The sequence below is a fragment of the Haemaphysalis longicornis genome, unplaced genomic scaffold, assembly GCF_048455015.1.
Source record: "Haemaphysalis longicornis isolate Haplotype H1 unplaced genomic scaffold, Haemaphysalis longicornis Haplotype H1 scaffold_1, whole genome shotgun sequence".
Taxonomy (NCBI): Eukaryota; Metazoa; Arthropoda; class Arachnida; order Ixodida; family Ixodidae; genus Haemaphysalis; species Haemaphysalis longicornis.
The window spans coordinates 421,468,678-421,474,677 of record NW_027526203.1 but is presented as its reverse complement, the minus strand read 5'-3'; positions in this window follow the sequence as shown (position 1 = coordinate 421,474,677).

The window sequence follows — 6,000 nt, the reverse complement described above, 5'->3', positions numbered from 1 at the left end:
GGAACGACGGCGCCACCTGGGGTATGCAGAGCCAAGCGGACAATGGGAATTCACGCTCCTTCCACGGCAGAAGGAAGCCAAATGGGGTAGCAGACGATCACAAAATGGTAAAGCAGGCGAGGAAACAAGTCCAACGTTTATTGGCAATGATGAACCGTGGGAATATTTTATTATGATTGGTATCAGCTATTATGCATATATTGATTATCATCGTAAACTAGAGACGAAAGAGATTTTCTGATCGTCTGCTACCTTATTTGGCCCTTTCCTACTGTGAATCCCCATCGTCCGTTTCGCTCTGAATACCTCAGGTGGCGCCGTCGTCCCAAGATCAGCTTGCAGTGGCTCGCACATCCAAATCGGCCGCCATTTTCCCATAGGCGAAAATCGTTTTTATTTAGTTTCAGAATAAACAGGTAAGTACCGTCGTTGTTCCCAGTGTCAATCAAAATAGACCACAAAATGCGACCTTCGTGTAAAGTTTGAGCACGAACCGAGCAGCAGGGGTTCGCTCAGGAAAAACTCTTAACGTTTTCCAATTATCGTCGTACCACCCTGTATACACTGTTTACTCCCGGCCTCTGCCATCTTCTAGCAGTGGCACTACCTAAGCCCTAACCTCTATTCTGGCCGGCCATGAAAAATTTCGTCGAGCTTGTGTGCCTGTTCCTGGCGCTGGAGATTTACATGTTGCACATGCGAGCGTTAGTTACGGCCACTGCGCACTGCAGGAAAGGAAAGCGTTCCTCCTTTCTGGTGTGCACAACGGGCTACAAGCAAGAAAATTGTGCCTGGGTGGAGGCTCAAGGAAAAAATGGCCTTTACTCTTTGGAAAGTATTTTGTGTAGAGGCGACTAACATACCGTCCAGCAGAGGAGGGGAAGGGAGGGGGGGGGGGGTCTTCAGCACCTCCCCTGCACCCCCTTCCCCCAATTTTGTCGCGCTGTCATGCACGGCGACCAAGGCCACCTCCTGCGCCGGAAACCATGCATCCTAGGATTTTGTCTAGAACCCCAAGAATCCTGTCCGGAAAGCGCACCCACTCTCCCATGGTGGCCCGTTTCCCTGCTGGAATGCCTAACTGTTATGCAGGGCCTTCATCCACAGAGGTGTTCGGCGAGCTGGCGCTCCGCGACACCGCGGAGAGTCGCGGCTCAGAACAAACTAGGGGAGATTCGCGGGCGAAACCGCAGGCCTTGCTGCTTCAGTACCTCCATGCAACCATGGCGGCCGCCCGAAACCATTTTTCGACCGACTCCAGATTTCGCCTCTTATCCCCTCTACATGTTGCAAATTTACTTCGAATTTGCTGCTGCGGAACCGTTCGCGTGGCACCGTTCGTTCGGCGAAATGATCTATTGCCACAACTAGAAAAATTGGTCGTTTTGCCGCACGAGCGGCGCCGCAGCAGCGAATTCGCACGTAAGTTCGCACCATGTAGAGCGGACAGTCTTTATGTAGAGCGGACACCTTGTCTCCAGTGGCACTTTTTTTGCCCTGATCAAAATATAATCTCGCTGTTTTCACCACAACTGTGAATTTAGAGGTATTTTTTGTGGGAATAATTTTGGTTCAATGATCCGCAGTACAAGCTTATCCTACGCAATAGATTGGATAAAAAAGAGAGATATTAAAATTTGGTGACAAACTGAAAATAAAATAAAACGTGCACCCACAAGTTCTTCGTTTCGTGCTTTTCCCGTTTTTAATGTCCGCTCCGTGCTTTGTTAGTTTTATATGAATCAGTTCTTTATTTCCATGTTTTTTGCTTCCATGTTTCTTGAGCATATATGGTTATATTTGTTCTACATCACATATTTCTGTAAGTGCTATTTCTTCTCATGTGGACAAAAGAGAAAATTGCAAGCAGCGATGGAAATTCCGCCGCAATGGTCGGAACGTGCGAATACATTTTTTGATCAAATATTTTATTTTTTTTTTGTTCTTGACAGTAATATATATGTATTTTCAGTTAAGCGATTCAGTTAATAGCTATGCATATTATCAGTTCATAGTTATGTATTTATTATTCATATTTTTAATTCCTTGAAAAATCGTATTGCGGAGGTCGGTGTGCAATGTCAGGCCCCCTCCCCCCTTTGAACGAAATTTCTGGCTAAGCCCCTGCTGTCCAGTGAGAACAAGTGCTTGCCCACACTAAGAATTCCCACGATTAATATTTAACTTGTCCATCGCACTTTTTTAATGTAACGCTAAACGTTACACCGGTATATTAGTTTATCTCGACACTTCTCGCAAAAGTTAGCAAGTTAGTATGGGTAATGGGTTTTCAATGTTGACGGAACATCTACAAATGTAGCCGTCCCACCAGTTCCTTAAGTAGCGCTGGTGGCTGTAGATTCAGGCTTCTCAAGGTTGAGTGCAAAGCCGTCGAACTTCCTATGCATCTTTACGCATGCCACTTACATGGCTTTGGTCTTAATTTACTTATAACTCACTGAATTCACTTTCAATCGCATTGGCAGATGGAGGGATCTGAGGAGTCCTCAAGAAGTGACAGAAACCGGGGTCACTCACTGTAGAGAGAGAGAGAGAGAGAGAGAGAGAGAGAGAGAGAGAGAGAGAGAGAGAGAGAGAGAGAGAGAGAGAGAGAGACTCTTTATTACAGAGAAAGCAGAGGGTTTTTCCAGCATGAATTCGCCGACATGCTACTCTGCGGGGAAGGGGGAGAAGGAAACAAAGGAAGTAGATGGAAGAAGAAAAGTAGGAGACAAGAAGAAAAGAAGAAAAATTAAAAAGAAAAGAATAGAAATTAAAAATAATTAGAGTCCTGTTTAAAGGCGCTGAGTGAAAACTTGACTGTACACGCTAGGGCGATGGCTACAATGTTGTAGCGACGCCAATGTCCTCGAGGTACTCAAATAATACAGACAGGGCTTCGCGCTGGGAGGATGGTGAGTGGAATGGTCCGAGCATCAAGCTTAGTGTTAATGGTCCAGGTTGGAGACATTCAATTCTTTGCTGTAAACGGCCCCTTGATTCAGCATAAGCAGAGCACTCTAGTAATATATGTTTGACGGTTTCGGGTGAGCCACAGTTGTCACAGTATGGAGTTGGAAGTCTGGCCTATACGATAAAGGAACGAATTTGTAAACGCTGCATTTAGGCGCAGTCGATGGTACAGTGTCTCCAGTCGGCGAGGTAGTCGTTCCGAAAGCCTCATTCTCATGTACGGGTCAATGCAATATAGAAAGGCCTGATGGAACTCCGGAAGGAAGGGACCATAAGCGGTTTCTTTCAGCCAAAACTACTGCCTTAGTCATGGCTGAGGCATCATTTTTCGTGAAAAAAATCCTCCTTGGCGTTCTCAATTCTAGGCCCCTGCGGGCAGCCTCATCCGCTTTCCGGTTTCCCAAAATGCCACAGCGGCCTGGGACCCACTGTAGTGTCACACGATGTCCAGAGACGAATGCGAGATGGTGGAGATACTTCACTTCTCGCTGGGAATTCAATATCGTGCTCATTCACCCGAAGCGCGTTCTCCCCCGTAGGGTCAAGATCACTCTGTACGCGGACGATATCTGCATTGGGAGTGCTTCGAGATCACGTCTAGTCACGCAACAGAAGCTCCAGACGTCGCTTGCAAAAATATCAGAACACCTACAGCCTAAAGGACTTCATCTCTCCCCAGAAAAAAAAAGCGCTATGGCCTTCACCCGTAAGAGCATGGATACATATCCTTTATTCCTCGGTGGCCGGCCCCTGAAATACGTACGTACCCAAAGGTATCTTGGTGTTACAATCGACAGAAACCTCTCCTGGGCTCCGGAAGCGAAGAGACTACGTATGCGAATTTCCACGGCATCCCAAATTATTGGATATCTTGCTGGCACACGCTGGGGCAGCGATTGTCGTTCCATGGTGCTTCTCTTCAAGGCGTATGTTGACGGCGTGTTGCGCTACAGCCTCCCTGTCCTGCAGCAGCTGTCCCCTACCATCAGAAGACAGCTTGAAGCGGCGAGAAATAACTGCCTCAGGAAGTGCCTCGGCCTTCCTAAAGGATCGCCGTGTTCTGGGACAATTGCTGAAGCCGGTTGCCTGCCCTTGGACGTGTTGCGACTTCAAGAAACACTACGAATTCATTTGAGGCGCAGGTTACATACAAGAACGCATTCGTTGGCTCATATCGCAGATCGAAGCAATTCCAGCTTTGGGCAAGCAATCAGGACTATCGAAGCTCCAATTCCAACTCAAGCACCGCAGACAATGCCCCTGGGATTCCCGCCCTGGACTCTGTCGCCCCTTCGGATAAAAACATTTATACCTGGAATTGATTAAAAAAAAGCAAATGCCTCAAATCAGCCTACTTCAGATGACACTTACACACATCAACAAATTTTACAGTGCAACGACTGACATTTTTACAGATGGGTCGGCAACATCTGAGTGCAGTTCATCAGGAATTTTCATTCCATCAGCTCGGAAAGCCCTATCATACCGGCTTGAGTGACCGACTTCGTCCACGTCGGCTGAGCTTCATGGGATAAAAGAAGCCATCCGATACATTGTGCGAAAGCCGTCGACACAGTGGACCATTTTTTGCGATTCGAAGGCAGCTCTTCAGACCCTGCAACGCGTTAGCTGCTGCAGCCTTCATGAACACTCACTGTATCGTCGTTACCTTCTGCCGTCGCCTCAATACATGTCACCAGAGTCCGACCTGAAATCGAGCAATATCTTCCGTGTAGGCCGACACCACTTTGTAGCCATTTTTAACTTGTTTAAAATGGGTACATTCAAATTCGATTCTTTTACGGAATTAGTCTCCTTCGGTGGCGGTATCTCCTAGAGTTAGTTCAACCTTCGTTTCAACACTAACGGACTATCCAAAAAGCCTACTAAGCGTGTGCAGAATACCATGTTCCCCTCAAGACAGCGATTTTTATGCGGAGCTTCATCATAAGAGAGCCTCTTTTTTCTTGAGCTTGGGGTTGAGCTCGTGGTGTTCGTGTAGGCGCAGCCGTATTTAGCGGCAACGACAAATACAAGAAGCCTCCCGTAGCTTACACTTCGCCGCCATTAGCAAAACCTGTTTGAGTTCAAATAACTCCCAGCCCGATGGTTCAAAGTTCAAAGTTCAAAGTTTATTTCCAAAAATGCAATAATGTGCGATTACATATTGTAAGTATACAAGAGAAGGTCCCATGGTAAGAAACCGTGGGCGGGACCTCCTATGCTGCTACACCATAAAGAGCGAGCATATAAAAAGACGTAGTTGGAATTCAGCAATCCATTAGCACGTAACGGTAAAAAAAATAGTGGACGATACAGAAACACCTCAAAAGCACACAATAGCAAAGTATACCTAGAATATGGGTCAACTGTGTATACTGCACAGACCAAAGGAGAGCAAACCATTCAAGAAAAAGAAAAAAAAATTGAAAAAATAAAGTACAATACATTTTTGTTCGAAATAATTTATACATGGTTACATGCAAACACACACAAAAAAAAAACAAGATGCCAGAAGTGTTCTCCACAACCAAAACCGGTAGTAGTGGCATAGCCTAATTCCTTTTATTCCATTAAATGCATGCGTAAATGCTTTTTAAAGAAGGACAAGGACTTAGAGTTTTTAAGGTCAATGCTTAAAGTTTTCCAAAAGCTTATTGCGGAAAATGCAATAGTTTGTTTTCCATAATTTGTTCGTACTTTGGGTAATAACAGATTATTTCGAGATGCAAAACGTGTATTATTACGGTTGGACATTAAATGAGAAGGGAACATGTCTAGTACAAGGTCATTATTTATTGCACGAAATAACATGATGGCAAGACTATATGCATATAATTTAGAAAGGGGAAGAATATTCAATTGAGAAAATAAAGGCGACGACGGTGATAGACGAGGCGAGGAAGTAATGATACGCATGACCTGTTTTTGCATCTTTTCTAACGGGCTTATGTGAACATTGTATGCGCCTCCCCACGATGAAATGCAATAGTTTAAGTGACTGTGGATGAATGCAAAATATAGACA